Source organism: Poecile atricapillus, chromosome 32 (genome assembly GCF_030490865.1).
Source record: "Poecile atricapillus isolate bPoeAtr1 chromosome 32, bPoeAtr1.hap1, whole genome shotgun sequence".
Classification (NCBI taxonomy): domain Eukaryota; kingdom Metazoa; phylum Chordata; class Aves; order Passeriformes; family Paridae; genus Poecile; species Poecile atricapillus.
Genome location: NC_081280.1, coordinates 3,148,965 through 3,165,186, shown reverse-complemented (window position 1 = coordinate 3,165,186; position 16,222 = coordinate 3,148,965). Strand labels below are relative to the sequence as shown.

At 50.3% G+C, this 16,222-nt stretch overlaps 2 long non-coding RNA genes across 2 annotated transcripts; both read right to left on the bottom strand.

Annotated features, from left to right (window-relative positions):
• Positions 1-12,459: 12,459 nt before the first annotated feature.
• Positions 12,460-14,066, bottom strand: LOC131590227 (uncharacterized). Its single transcript, XR_009280028.1, has 3 exons — positions 13,640-14,066; positions 13,174-13,287; positions 12,460-12,803 (listed from the first exon to the last, which is right to left on the bottom strand). It is a non-coding gene; the product is annotated as an uncharacterized LOC131590227 (long non-coding RNA).
• A 96-nt stretch (positions 14,067-14,162) lies between these two features.
• LOC131590243 (uncharacterized) lies at positions 14,163-15,915 on the bottom strand. Its single transcript, XR_009280044.1, has 3 exons — positions 15,899-15,915; positions 14,897-15,017; positions 14,163-14,256 (listed from the first exon to the last, which is right to left on the bottom strand). It is a non-coding gene; the product is annotated as an uncharacterized LOC131590243 (long non-coding RNA).
• Positions 15,916-16,222: the final 307 nt, after the last annotated feature.

The window sequence follows — 16,222 nt, the reverse complement described above, 5'->3', positions numbered from 1 at the left end:
CCCTTACAAAAATCAGTACCTGATTCAGTTCTCCCCAAATCTGCATCCTGAATTGGCCAAAGTCTGCCCTCCATAATTCTAGTGTAGAAGTTTTGTTGCTGCCCCTCCTTCTGTCCCAGAATATTGAAAACTCGATTATTCCATGGTCACTGTACCCCAGGCAGCCTCTGACCGCCACATCTCCCAGCAGCCCTTCTCTGTTTGTGAACAGCAGCAGACACAGCTTTCCTTGGCACTGGGAGTGTGCCCAAAATTCCCTACAATAAAAACTCCTCAGCAGCAATGCAGCATTGAGAAGCAGCATTCTTTATGTGGCCAGATGCTCGGGGGGACAGCTCCTCCCAAAGCCGGGCATGCTGAGCACAGGGAAGTTTCTGTTTCTATTCTGTATTTTGCACACAGCCATTCATGGATTGTCCCAGACTAAACAGACATATGGTAATCATGAGCCCAAAATGATGAACATATTTCCCCTCCCCTTTCCACATGCATTCTTCTGTGCTGGGCTCTCTCTGCTGGTCCCTGCTGGTGCTGGAGCCCAATGTTCCAGTGGGCCTGGCTGAGCTGGCAGGACACTGAGGCTGGAGAACTTCCAGTTCCCCTCCTTCCACAATGGGCATTGTGTGGTGTCCATGGGCCAGTGGGTTTGGAGAAGGAGCAGTGTGTGCTCACCTGGGGTAGACAATTTATCATCTGGTGACATGAGGTGACAGAGTGGGCTGTGACATCACAGAGTGGGTTCTGTGAGGTCACTGAGCAGCTGTGACATCATGGGCTGTCTCTGTGACATCACAGATCTGGCTGTGACATCACAGAGCAGGATGTGACATCACTGAATTTGCTGTGACATTACAGTGTGGCTGTGTGACATCACAGAGTGGTTTGTGACATCACAGACCCGTTGTGTGACATCACAGGGCAGGCTGTGACATCACAGGGTGGAGATCTGACATCACAGAGGTGGCTGTGACATCACAGATTTGGATGTGACATCATAGAGCAGGCAGTGACATCACAGAGCAGGGTGTGACATTACAATGTGGCTGTGTGATATCACAGAGTGATTTGTGATATCACAGACCAGTTGTGTGACATCACAGAGAAGGCTGTGACATAAATGAATTGTCGGTAACATCACAGATATGGGTGTGACATCACGGGGTGGAGGTCTGACATCATAGAGTAGGCTGTGTCATCACAGAGTTGGCTGTGACATCACAGAGCTGACTGTGACATCACAGAATTCGCTGTGACATGACAATGGCGCTTTGTGACATCACAGAATGATTTGTGACATCAGAGATGAGTTGTGTGACATCACTGAGTTGACTGTGTCATCACAGAGCAGGATGTGACATCACAGAGGTGGCTGTGACATTGCAATATGGCTGTGTGACATCACATAGTGGTTTGTGACATCACAGACCAGTTCTGTGATGTTACAGAGGAGACTGTGACATCACAGATCTGGCTGTGACATCACTGGGTGGAGGTGTGACATCACAGAGCAGGGTATGACATCACAGAGCTGACTGTGACATCAGAGAATTCGCTGTGACATAACAATGTGGCTTTGTGACATCACAGAGTGGTTTGTGACATCAGAGACCAGTTACGTGACGAAACAGGCCAGGCTTTGACATCACAGGGTGGAGCTCTGACCTCACAGAGCAGGCTGTGACATTACATTGTGGCAGTGTGACATAACAGAGTGATTTGTGACATCACAGACCAGTTGTGTGAGACGTCACAGAGAAGGCTGTGACATAAATGAGTTGTCGGTGACATCACAGATATGCCTCTGACGTCACAGAGCTGGCTGTGACATTACAATGTGGCTGTGTGACATAACAGAGTGGTTTTGATGTCAGAAACCAGTTGTGTGATGTCACAGAGCAGGCTGTGACATCACAGATAAGGTTATGACATCACAGAGCAGGCTGTGACATCACAGAGTTGGATGTGACATTACAGAGTGGTTTGTGACATCATAGATCGGACTATGACATCACAGAGCAGGCTGTGACATCACAGGGTGGAGGTCTGATATCATCGAGCAGGCTGTGACATCACAGAGAAGGCTGTGACATCACTAACTTGGCAGTGATGTCACAGATTTGGATGTGACATCACAGAGTGGTTTGTGACATCACAGACCAGTTGTGTGACGTCACAGAGCAGGCTGTGACATCAGAGGGGGCTGTGTGAGGTCACTGCGTTGGTCACTCTGCCCCAGCCCCCCCTCACACTGACCCCCCCAGAGAAGTCCAACACTGTTCATGCCCAGTGGGGTCCCCTGTCCCCCGCTATCCCCCCGCTGCTCCTGGAGCCACAGCCTAAGGATGTTGCACAGGATCCAGCCCAGAGCCTGGCACGGGGACAAGGGGCCAGGGCTTGGATGTAACCCCACCCCTGAGATGGGGGGGCTTTAAGGACAAACTCTGATGGATCTTTTACATTTTGAGATGTCAGGAAAAGAAATATTGATCTTCTGTCAGTTTGTGTCACCAATATTCTGTCTCTTATTTCATGTCCTTCTACATTCAGGAGTTTCCACCTCTCCTGTTTAAATGGCCGTGTCTAAGGACATCTCCTAACGAGAGCAGCTGCATCTGTGTCCTTCCCATTGCTCCCAGACTTCCTCCTCTAGCTGCACTCTGGGCATTCCAATGGCTCTCAGCTGAGTGGCTTCACACTTGGAGCTTCAGGGAGTTGCCCAAATAACTCATCATGAAACACCGTAATTGTGTTCATGGCTCTTAAAATTATCTTTGTCTTTATCTAAAAATGTTCCTGTATGGATATCCCTGGTGGATAGTGGACACGTCAGATGCTGCTGGGTTGTCTCACATTGCTGAGGGAAGAGTTTTGACGTTTTTCAAATTGGATCATGTTTCCATTTTTTCTGTTGGCCATGAAGAGAAACTTGCTGTGCCTCTGAGTGTCCCCAGTTGCTGAGCCCCAAAGGACACAAAGCCGATGAGTTGTGGTTCCCAGTGCAGTGGTGGCACTTGGAGCTCCCTCCATAGGCACAGCAGAGCTCCCGTGTCCCACAGAGTCCCTGGCAATGCAGGGATGAAGGGAACAGGACAGGCTGTGGGGATCAGGGCCAGGGCACGGCCAGGGATTTGGGGTGGTTGTGAGGCCAGGGCAGGACGCGGCCCTTGGCCTTGCTGAACCTCATCCAATTGTCCTGGGCCCATGGCTCCAGCCTGCCCAGATCCCTCTGCAGAGCTTCCTGCCCTCCAGCACAGCCACACTCCCACCCAGCTTGGGCTCCCCTGGCAGCTGCCTGAGGGGGCCCTGGGTGCCCTGCTCCAGAGCAGCAATAAAGAGATTGAACTGAGCTGGCCCCAGTCCTGAGCCCTGGGGACACCCCTGGATGTGGCTCCATTCCTCAGCTGCTCTGGGGGCCAGGGCTGGGATGAGACCCCAGCCCTGAGATGGGGGGCTTTAAGGACAAAGTCTGATGGATTGTCAGCCATCAAGGGACTTGGTTTTCAGATCTGTTCAGAGTGATTTAGAAGGTGCTCAGGATCAATATCAACTGGAGATTGCTGATATCATTCTATAAATAGGAAAACAAAATGAAATGCGTCAAAAATAAACCCCTTCATGTTTTAAAATTATAATATATTCTCTTTGAATACTCTTCTGAAATCTGTATAATTAACCATGAAAGAATTGAAGATTTAACATTAAATTATTCCCACGGGCTTGTCTTGTTAGAGCAATTTGAAATCTTAATGAGTTTTTGGGACTGAATTCCTGGACTGAAGAGCTGAAGACTGAACAAGCCTCTGGAGAAGTAAAACTCATCAGGGAACCTCCTTTCAAGTTGCTGAGGATCCATCCTCAGCAGAGCAGGAATGAACAGATCCCAGGCTTTCCAGGCTGCTGAAGAGCTGTGAGCTCACGTGCAGTCCCAGGGGCTCCTTGGTGGCATCCCAGGGCTCCTTCATCTTCCTAAGGCTCGCGAGGTGACAGTCCCAGGGCTCCAGGGTGACAACAGAGGTGTCTCCAATCTGCCAAGGAGCCAATTTGTCACAGGCAGTGACAGGAGTCCAGTGGTGACATCCCTGTGCTGCTAAAGAACAGTGAGGTCACCGACACTGCCAGGGGCTCCAGGGTGACATCCCAGCAGTGCCCAGGCTGCCAAAGAGCCGGGATGTCACCGACACTGCCAGGGGCTCCAGGGTGACATCCCAGCAGTGCCCAGGCTGCCAAAGAGCCGGGATGTCACCGGCACTGCCAGGGGCTCCTGTCATGGGCACAGTGGGAGCTTCAGGCAAAGGTTATTAGAGAAGCTCCTGTTGGGTCACCAGGTGCAGAAAGGACCCCCAACACCCCAATTACACCCCAAGATCCCCCAAGCCAGGACCCCCAGGATTTCTAAACTCCTTCTGTGAGAGGAGCCTGGAAGTGGCTGGATCAAGTCCCAGGCCCAGGATTTGTCAGAGATTTCTCTATAAAGGATTATAGAGGTGGAATTGAACCTTTGTACAACTTTGTCTCTCAAAATGAAGAACAGCAAAGCAGAAGTATTTATATACATATAGATAAGATTGATTAGGAATATGACTCGACAAAAAGGTCTTAATCAGAATTATTTACTCCACTGTATAGTGGCTATAACATCTATCTTAACACAGTGCCCTAGGAAAGAAAAAACACTGAGATGAAAGAGGCCCTCAGGCTCCAGAGCTGGACAGAGCTGACCCAGAGGTTTGGACAGTTCTGAGCCTTCATCCCTGAAGACCCCTCAGTGACCACCAGAGTGAACTGTGCATGCCCACAGGGGTGTGGAGCTCATTACCATATGGGAGGAGCCAAGAAATGAATATGCATGAAGCACATTTTTCAATCCTATGCATATGTAATACCTTGGGGGATAAATAGAGAATGTACACCTTGTGACATTTGCACACGTCTTTGGAGGATCAATCCCCTGTGTGCCCGGGCGCCTGTCAATAATAAATAATCAAAGCTACTTTAAAACTACTGCAGTTTTAGAGTCTTTCCATGTGTCAGTTTTGGGGAGGCAGGCAGGAGTCCTCTCTATCCCCCTGTGGGAGCACACGGGGGATGGACTCCCCAAGGCACGCCCCGGGATCTTCTCGGGGTACTCCTCAACTCGTGCGCTCACCGCAGGGATAGACGAGGAACCTGCTGCCCGTGGATCAAACGGTTTGTATTATAATCCAGCCTCGGGGGGTCTGGACTAAAGGGCTGCTGCTGAGCCGCAGGGAGACGTCCCTGCGCATAGCCTCGTCCCTGCTGGGGTAAGGTGGGCTTGCAAGTGACCATGGGTCAGTGAGCGGTGCAGGGACCGCTTGGGCTGATTGCGCGGCCGGCAGGAGGGTACCGGCTGGGGCCGGCAAAGGGGGGTTCATTGACCAAAGGGATTGGCCACTGGCAATTCTGGGGGTGGCTGGAACGAACCCCTGTGTTAATGCTGCTGTTTGGTGAAGTGAGTTATGTCCAGACTTTTGGTTGCGTGTGAGTGACTGAGACAGTGGCTGAGACCTGGTTAGTACAATTAGAAGAGTAGTTTGTGATGTTAAGAGCGTAGTTTTGATTTTTTTCCTCTTCATTGTGTAATATTTTTAGTGGTCATTGTGTATTTTTGCAGAGCTTTTAGTGATTTGTGTGTATTTCTGTAGCAATACTGCTCTCTTGTGTCAAAAGTTATAATCCCAGCACACTGGTAACTTTCCTTCGCTTTCTGTCTTGGATACGCTGCTTGTTCAATCTTATTAGTCATAACAAGTGGTGGAAGGGCTGAAAGAACACTACAAGCCTGGCAAGGAAAATTAAAGGACTACCTCTGCCCCAGAGGATTGGCCTGGACCCTTGGGAGTTTGTAAACCCAGGGCACCACTGGACAGACAGAGGGAAGGTGTGGGTGTTATCAGAGGGAGTTTATCAAACTTCTGCCGGAAAGATCACAGCTTTGGATTGGGAACAGCCCTCTCCTAAAGATCTGGAAATCCCAGAAGGAACAGAAGGGATGCCAGGAATAGTGTGTATTTGTGCTATTGGGGTGTTTCACTCACAACAGGGACAACATTTTGCGTGGGTATTATTCCAGTGTAAGGTTTGTGCACCACGCTGGCACTGCTCTTCTGCCCAACAGCCGAGGGGGTGCCCGCAGTGTGAGCGAAGACAGGTTGGTCGTGAGCCTGAGATCTTAAAGCCTGTGTGTGGAAGGATCCATTTTGTGCCTCAGACTTGGGCTGTGCACAAAGAAGAGTGGGAAAAGACTGTGAGAAATTGTGAGAAAATATTTAGGTGGAAATGGGATAAGACAAGAAGGAAAGGATAATGAGGGCAGGACATAGCAAAGAGGTACCGAGAGCCAGCCCTCTGGGATGTGTCTTAGCACATTGGAAAGAAATCACAAGCACTGGGGGCACTGAGAACAAAAAGAGTTCAATAAAATATTGTTCTCACTGGTGGCCCTTGGATCGCCTGGATGACGGTGCAAGGTGACCCCCAGTAGCACTGCAGAGTACAACACCCTGCTGCAGTTCATGCTTTTCCTTAGACACCAGGGGAAGTGTGATGAGCTTTCGGGTTGTGTTATGTTTTTCTCCCTCTGGAATAACCCTGAATGGCAGAGGGACTGTGGGATCAAAGCTCCCTCTGATCCTTTGGTGTTGGCCCTTGAGAAAGAAAATCAGGCCAACAAAGGGAAGCTCAAACGGTGCTGTTGGAGCTGCAGCCTCGGCCAGAGGTGCATCAGGCTGAGTAAGGCCTATCCAGCAGCAGCCCAGCAAGAACAGAACTGTACTAATTTAATCAGCCCTCCCTTTAGGAGGCAGGAGGAGGAAGAGGTGCACTTGGAAGCTCCATTTGCCCCTCTGCCCTCTCCAGACCTGGAAGCTCCATTTCCCCTCCACCTCCTCCCGACAGCTTTAAGGGGGCATCAGCCCCAACACCCCCAGGTAGCCCGATTGCATCCCGGAGCAGAAAGCAGGTACTACAGGCACCCTTGTGGGAAGCAATAGGAACAGAAGGGCCAATGGTAGTTAAGGAACCCTTTTCTCCTCTCGACACAGAGGCCAGAGAAAAGGTCACAAAGAATTATCAAAGTGACCCAGTAAACACTGCCAAATGTTTACGATACATAGTCAATCAACATAACCCAGACTGAAGTGACACACAATTGTTATTAGATGCATTAACCAAAACTGAGAAACAATTGGTTCTAAAACCAGCAGGGGACCTGGCAAAGGACCATTATAAAACTTTACAAATGGATGGAAAAGAATACTTTCCTCTACAGGGCCCACAATGGGATCCAAATCAGTCAAGTGCAAGGAGAAAGTCAGAAAGCTCCCAGGAGTGGAGAGTGAAGGGAGTGGAGAGGGCTGGACCTAAAACCATGAACTGGGCAGCCTTATATGCAATCAAACAAGGTCCCTCGGAATCTCCCTTGGAATTCCCAGATCCTTGGAAGGACGCGATGCACAGACACACACCACTGGAGCTGGGATCTGAAGTAGGAATACAGCAGCTAGTTAATCTATTTCTGGAACAATCCACGGGGGACATGAGGTGTAAACTCCAAAAGCTTTGGGGGGCAGATGGGTGAAACTTAGAAGCCTTATTGGAAGAGGCATGGAGAGTTTTCAGCAATTGAGAAGAGGGATATAAGCAAGAAATGAAGAAGCTAGTAGCCGTGGTACAGGAGAAAGGAAAAGAGAAAGGAAAGCACAGACAAGGATCACCCAAACGAGGCCCGTCTCGACTGGGTAGAGACCAATGTGTGAACTGTGGAGAATTTGGCCACTGGAAAAATGAGTGTCCAAAGTGGAAGCGAGATGGCCAAAAGAAAGAAGGGAAAGGAGGGGTGGTTGCAGTCACACATCCACAAGAAGACTGAGGAGGACCCAGGGAGTCCACCCCAACAGACCCCCTGGTTATAAAAATGAAACTGGCAAAAAGAAAAGAAGTAGAATTTTTGGTTGATAGTGGAGGAACTTACTTGGTTTTAAATAAGGCCTTGAAATCTTTGAGTTTTGAGAATTATGTTATGGTCAAAGGGTGTGGTAGTTTAGCATTTAGGGAAAGAAGTGGGAAACAGCCACAGAAGTGATTCCTCTGAGAGAGGCTGTGGGGAGTTCCTTCTGTGCTTGAGATGAAGCCAATAGCTGGCCAGTTCTGACAACTGACAGCATTCTGCACCACTGCAAAGTAACTTCACCTTTGTGAATGGCACCTTTTAAAAACCCAAGGCCAGGAACTGGTCTCTTTCTTTGCAGCCTTGAAAGGCAGCAGAGCTCTGGTGTGGCTGGCCCCGCTCCCCCGTGGCCTGTGCGGCCTGGGGGGGGCTGGGCCGGACCCCAGCTGCTCCCGGGGGGAGATGGAGACTGCGGGATCCCCCCCAGGCCAGGCCAGGCTCTGCTGCGGTGCTGGCTTTCCCGGGAAGCCCTCCGGGTCCCGTTCCAGCGGGGTGGCCAAAGCCCTTCCCAGGGGAGCCCCCGGCCCCCAGGCTGGGCCAGGCCACGGCTGATGACACTCGCCAACACCCCCCCCCTGCCCCCCGGCCCGCACAGACAGCTCCTGAGAGCTGGCACCAGCCACACCTGAAATCCCACACCACCACTGCCTGCCATGGCTTGGGACAGATTTAACCCTTCCACTACACAGAGGAGACCTGCAGACTTTAATCCTCTCTCCAGGAAAAGAAAAGAACCAAGAGACACGTAAACAGACAATGTGAAACATCAAGGTCAGTAAAAGAAGGAATCAAGCCTCAGATGGAAGGAGAGTGAGGAGATGCTCTAATAAGCTGAAATAGTCTTTTGGTAGGGCCATGGAGATGAATAATTATGTTCTGAAAAATAACTCCTTTAATTCATGAAAGAGTATTGGGGGATTGAAGTATTCAAGCTGTAGATCTGGGCAAAGGTATCCATTGATGAAGCCAAGCAGATGGTGGAGTAGCTGTGATCCCATGAGAGCTTGAACAGAGAGAGAGGGAGATGAGAGCTGATGAAGACCCTTTGCCCCCACGGAGAGAACAAGAAAACCTCTATTCTCAGAGATGAAGAGAACCTTTGCCTTTGAGTAATTCATCCTTAAAATATACCCCTTAGCTCATGGCCCATGAACACAACTCTGAGTGGTGTGGAAATGGGAGGAGATGGCAGAGTTTGTGCCCGGGTGACTGCCATTTGTAGAATGAAAATTGACGACAAAACTGTTTCTTGTGGAGAACTCTCCATGGCATGACAAGAGAAAACTCCTCTCCCTGCACAGACTGATGAAAAGACTATTGTATAGTTGGCACTGCTTTAAAATCCCAGGTTTTGTCTCTGCCGTGTCACTTGGGAAAGGAAATGTTGGGTGTGTGGGGAGGAAAGGTTTCTGGAGGTTTTATTCTTGTTTCTTATTCTTGTAGTCCTGTTCATAAAGTTTCTTTATTCCTTTTAAGTTTTAAGCCTGTTTTGCCCTTCTCCTAATCCCTATCTCACAGTAAGACAGAAAGAAGTACTCTGGTGATTTTAGCTGGATCTAAAACCCACCACACTCAGCCACTCCTGACAGGACTTGTGCTCCAGACCCCTCACCAGCCTTGTTGCCCTTCTCTGGACACGCTCCAGCCCCTCCATGGCCTTCCTCAATTGGGGGCCCAGGACTGGACACAGCACTCGAGGTGTGGCCTCAGCAGTGCCGAGCACAGGGGAAGAATCCCTGCCCTGCTCCTGCTGGCCACACCATTCCTGATCCAGGCCAGGGGCCATTGGCCTTCTTGGCCACCTGGCCACACTGCTGGCTCATGTCCAGCCTGCTGTCCATCAGTGCCCCAGCTCCCTTTCTGCCTGGCCGCTGTCCAGCCACCCTGTCCCCAGCCTGGAGCACTGCAGGCCTTGTTGTGGCCAAAGTGCAGGAGCCGGCACTTGGTCTTGTTAAACCTCACCTTGTTGGCTTTGGGCCCTGGATCCAGCCTGTCCAGGTCCCTCTGCAGAGCCCTCCTGCCCTCCAGCACATCCACACTCCCACCCAGCTTGGTGTCAGAATGGTTCCATGAGGCCCTGGAGTGTCACCATGGTCTCCACGGTTCCATGACACTCCGTGGAGTCACAATGGATCCTTGGTTCTTTGGGCCCTGCAGTGTCACAGTGGATCCTTGGTCCTTCTGTTACTATGGGGTTAAATGTCTCTGAATAATGTTTCTGAAAATCATGTAGAATTAGGCCACAAGAATGTTTGGTATTAGGGATGGTCTAGCAAGCTGAAATGTTTACAGTAACAGGAACTGGTGCTTGGGGTCTCCAAGATACCCACCCAGAGATGAGATTTGTACATGTTCGTACAAGGATGAGCTAACTCTCATGAAACAATATCGATAAAGTTAATGAAGCAATATTAATGAAGCAATATTGATAAGGTTGTTCTAGTGATTACGCTACAGCTGAAATTGTAGAAATATGTGCACTTTGGACAAAGACAATGGAGCTAGATTTGTGTTGCTGATACCCCTAGTTCCCACACGCTTCAATAAAGCACCTGTATATAATCAATCTGTGATTATGTGTGTTCCTGAACGCTGACATTTTGGTGACCCAGATGGGACCCTGTGAGAGCTGCTGAGCGAGTTCATGACCCGATCACGCTCCAGCCGGCACCGAGGGATTCTCGGGGAGCCCATCCGGCCGTGACCGTCTCCTCTGCTCACAAGTCCCTCTGAGAGAGGTAAGGTGCTTTTCGGTCTGCTCTGGTGCCTGCCAATAAGACACAGCGAAATCTCCGCACGGTTGGGCTGGAGGAATTCCTGGTATTGCCCAGGCAAAAACTGTCCCCACCCTCCTTTCCTGCCCCCTTCCCCCCCTGGGCCCGGCCACTCTTTGTCCTTTATCAATCACCCATTAAATACCCACAGTTAGGTTGTCTCTGCAGCTAATGGGTAAAAATTCCACGGGGAGGCCAGAACAAAAAAAAGGACACCTAACCCCCAACAAGAACCAAGTCGGAACAAGAGAAAACTGTCTCTCTCTCATCAGTCTCAGTCCATGGGGGAAAAAGAAGCCAAGCACAAGTGTCCCATCAGGACAGAGGCTCAATCTCCAATCAAAGGGGACTTTGTTCCAGCTTTTCCCTTGGACCAGCGTGCAGCAAGCACACCTGGGCCTCATTCAGGTCTCTGTGTGGGCTGGCAGTCAGCTTCTGGTGGGAATTTAAAGCTTTTCCTCTACTTTCCACAGCAAATAACGGACCTCACCCAGCTGCACCAACCCCCAAATTTCACTCTAAAAATAACCATTTGCATTTTCCTCCATTCCAGCCCTGAAGAAAACAAACTTCACTTGCGGGAGCTGGCGGCACGGTGTCCTCCAAGACCGTTGATGAGCAGGACAATATTCCAGGGGAAGAGCGGCAAAGCCAAAGTTCACTGATGCTTAGGAAGCTTTGCAAAACCTTCCCACCTGTGGTGGTGTTGCAGCCTCCTGAGCTCCTGGAGCCCTCCCTCAGCTCAGGCGCAGTTTGGACAGGAAGGGGATGGTTCAGTTTGTGCCATGTGGGGACAGGAGGAGGGAAGACTTTGCACACACTGTCACCAGGGCAGGGCTGTTTTCCTTTATGGTGCCACGCGGTAGCACATAATCTTTGATTTCATGGGAGTGAGGGAGGTGCTGAAGGGCAACAATTCCCTGTGCTAAGGACATCTTCCACTCACACAGCAAGGCAAGGGAAGGGGAAAGTGCAATCTCTCTTTCCTGGAAGGTGTTCAGCTTTTAACAAACTAGTTTTGCTGAAGATGAGCCTAGGCAGTGGTGAGTTAGAGCATTTGATCAAACTCCCAGAGTATCCTCACATCTGTTTGGACACAATTTCTCTTTTTTTTTTTTTCATTGTGAATGCTTTCTCCTGCCCCGCTGCCTCCTGATTGGAGTTGTACGCGCAGCTGAGTCCCAGAGTTTTCTCAGCAGGCCTGTGCAGCGAGTTCTGAGCCAACGTGTGGCTCTGCTGCCATCCCAAATCTGCGCTTTCCTTGCCCAGCCTGAGCGCAAGTGGGGCATGTGCTGGGCGTGGCTGGAGATTTTCATCACCAAAATCCTCCAGCGTCATGGCATTTCCATCTGCCCATTGCTTTGGAGAGCACAAATCACAAACCACCCATCTCAGCTGATAAATGTCATTGTTTGAAGATTGCTGCAGCCGCACAGCTGAGCTACAAATACACATGAATCAATTGCAGTTGAAAAATGGCATTTATTACAAATTGCTACACCTGCACTGACAATACACAACTATCAAAATCTCAATTAAGTTTAAAAAAAGTCATTTATTATATTAGCAAAACAGTGCCACGTAAAAATATACAAATACCAACTTCAGTTAGAAAAAACTTAATTTATTGCTAACCTCTACAAGTCACTATAGACAAAGATTAGTGAGGTGTTTAACAGCTTAATTTATTACAGATTACTACAGTTTTCACAACCCATATAGAAATATAAAAATATCAGTGTCTACTTCTAAATAACCCTGTACTGAGAATTCCATAGATAAAATTATACAACTATAGCTCTTCATACATGTTTAAATAGAACAAAATACATATATATATACATATATAACAATCTACAGATGCAAATAGAGATTAAATATTACATATTTCATGCAATATATAAAACAAAACTATTTTAAAATATACAAATGTCACAGTCCCAATCTAAATATCCATAGAACTGCATAAGAACAAATCAGCCGCCCCATCTTCAAAGCTTCTCCCGCAGTCTTCTCGTCCCATGCAGAGCAGCTCTCCTGGACAGGGACAGCAGATGGGACATCTGGGAGGCAAAGGGAACAGCGAGTCAGTCCTGGCACCTTTCCCTTGGCAGCAGCTGCACTTCCAGCAGGGAAGCGAAAATCTCCGAGCCTCCCCAGGAGGGTTGGGAAGAACAAGCAGGCCGAGCGGGCCAGCGTGTGGCGAGCGCAGGCGCGGCGGGACTGTCCCGCATCTCCCGGCAGCCCGGCACAGCTCCCGGGCCCTGCCGGCACAGCTGCCTTGCCCAAGGACAGCCCCTGTGCCGGCCGGGGCAGCAGCGCTGAGCAGCCCCAGCACGGGCAGGGGCCGCTCCTGCCCGGCCGGGCAGCGCCCACGGACAAAGCCCACGCCACCCTCAGCCCTGCCCGGCCTCACCAGCCCTGGGGCCTCACCCAGGCTCTCGCGTGGCCCCAGCACATCCCTGCTCACTGCTCTTGCTCCAGGCCTTCAGCTTCTCCCTGCTGCCTCCTGGCAGTGTCTGGATGTCCTCAAGCTCTTCAGCACAGCTGTGGTGGCAAAAGTGGAGGCTCTGGAATTGGTTGCAAGGCCTGGCAGAGCTGCAGTCCCTGAGCTCTGTGTGCTCCCTCCTGGCCCCCTCCATCCCCTCAGCCCCGCCGTCCTCTCGGCAAACCCCCAGCCCCCTCTTCAGTTTCTTCGGCCTCTCCCAGGCCTCTCACCCCGCTCAGTCCCTTCTGAGCCGTTGTGTCCCCTCAGAGCCGGCACAGCCCTCAGCCCGTGCCTCTGTCACCTCAGTGCCACCATCGCCCTCTGCTCCCCCACAGCCCTCAGTGCCCCCAACACCTCAAGGTTTCCATCGTCCCTTCAGCATCAGCGCCTCCTCAGCCCCCTCAGTCTCACCGTCCTTCAGCAGCTCCTCACAGGACAGTGCCTGGGGCCACCGGCAGCTCCCACCGCTCCAGGGACAGCCAGGGCTGCAACTGCTGCTCCGCCTGGCCCGGCCCCAGCTCGGACCCAGCACAGGGGGACACAAGGGGCACAGCGGGAAAAACAAGAGATGAAAAAGGCAGCCAAGGGGGAAAGAGGCAAAAATGCAGCCTGGGCCTACACAGTTCAATCTATGCACCTATACATCCATATAGCTCTAACTAAAGAACTATGCACATTTAGAAATGGAACTGTGTGTGCATCTAAATGTTACTATCTACATATATAAATGCAAATTAGAAAATCTATAAATGAAACTATATACATGGAAATAAAATCCATAACTATACATACAAACTATACAGATGTATAAATAGATACACCTATAAATACACCTATACAACTCTATCAATCTATACTAGTAACTATATAAATAAATCAAGATAAAATAAATAAATAAATCAAGATAAAAAATCTCTAACTAGATCTATAAACAGAGGGATGCCACCTGCCCGATGGTCACAGGCTCTCCCTCTGATCCTTCTTCCCACGCAGGGCAGCCCTTCGGGCAAGGTAGATCAGATGGATATCTGGGAAGGAAAGGCAACTCTCAGTCAATGCTGGCCTCTGTGTAGCTTTCCCTTTGCAAGTAAACTGTCCTGCTAGCAAAGGCTGTAAAACATGGCCGGAAAGGCACACTCTCACTTGAGAATTTGAAGCCTGCTCTTTAAAGGGAACAGGGATCCTTCCAAGTTTTCCAGTCTTGTGAAGTTTTGAAGTACGCCAATCAATTCACAACACTCCCAGTGCAAATGGCACCCAGGAGAGCTTGAAACACAGACAGTACCAGCTCCCACAAAGAAGCCCAGCCTTGTTCTTTCTCTGGGCTGACGCAGAGACGTCAGTCCTCACTGCAGTGGCTGAAGCTGAAGGCTGCTGGGAGCTGTGAACCAATTGGGACACGCAGCTTGGTGACACAACTGCCACCAGCTCAGCTTTATTCCCGGCTCTCTTGCCACAGCAGAGGACTCGGTGTCAGAGCCTCTGGAAAAGCATGGAGGGGCAGGGCTCGGGGAGCTTGTGCCAGTGCAGGATTGCAACTAAAGGCACCAGGAAGCACCAACCCTGCTTGAGACAAGAACTCAACTCTTCTCATCTCCCTTCCTGTCAGAGGCAGGCTCAGAGCAGCTGTCTCCCATCTCTCTAAAGCAGGCTGGGCTCACTCCTTACCAAGCTCCTCGGGCTCCTGGCAAACGTTCACACAGCTCCCGCCAGCAGGCAAAGCTCCCTCTGCTGCAGCCTTGTTCACAGCCTCCCCTCCTGAAGAGCCACGGGCAACACTAGGATTGACCTGAAAAGAAACACACAAACAAGGAAACACAAAGATCAACCAATAGATTCTGCAGGGATACAATCAGAGCCTGCCAGATTTCCTTCTGTGCACCAACAAATTGCTTTTGAAAACTGGTATATACGTGGGTGTTTGCAGAAGACAAAGGCTCATCGCGCTTGGCAATAAGATATGGGCCTCCAGTCTGCCCTTCCTCAAGAATAAATCTACCCATGCAATGGGTCTGCATATTAAATGAAAGAAGAGAAATTCTTTGGCAAAGTTGTAGAAGAAGATGCAAAAAGGCCTGTGCCAATGCAGAAACTGAACACTCCAGGCCAGTCTGGGAAGAGACAAGACTAAAGAAAAAAGGGATTCCAAAGTCCAAGAGGGAATCTGTCAACCACAAGGACTAATGGGCCCTGATTGAACTGCTCTTCAACACAGGAGGAGCCCCTGGGCTTCAAGGAGTCCTTAACCATTTCATGTCCAGCACCAACCTTGTCCTTCTCACCAATCACACAAGTCATGGGGCCTCAAAACCAAGACATCTGCCCCCTGAAGACTCCACGGCTCACACACTTCATCCCTTCTTCCTAACAAGGAGCTCTGGGCCCCAGAGGCCTTCAACAGACCAAAACACTGACTTCTCCAACACGCTCCAAGAGCTGTCAAGGCTGACAAGGCTGTTGAGCGTGGGGATGACACTCAAGCCATGGAGTGGGCGCTAAGGATGGAGTCCTGCTAGCTCCTGGCACAGGGATGTGCTCTTCCCACCACAGCCCTAAGCACAACAGTCTCCTGCAGGCTGCAGCTTTGCAGGGACTGTCTGGCAACACACATCTCTTCTTTCCACAAGGTGACTGTGCTCAGCCCCTCTCATCCGTGTCCAATGGAGTTACCTGAGCAGAGGGAGACCTTGTAGGCACAGATGGTGAAAGCATCTCCTCCAGTGTCTCCAGAACAAGGTCCAGATCCAGCGGTGGCAATTCCTCTTCCCCAGGAGTACTCCATACCCAGCTTGGGGCTCTCCATGCTGCATAACCAGCACTGCCAGCTGGAGCACTGGGGACTGAAGTGCCCGGGGCGGCTGCAAGAATCCAAAAACATCGGTGAGGCTCCAAAATGAGGCTTTGGGACGCAGAGCTTTATTGCTGCCTTGGATCAAACATCACAGGAAGCGCACAGCAACCTCAACTCCAGAAAGGTATTAAAAACTTCCCAGG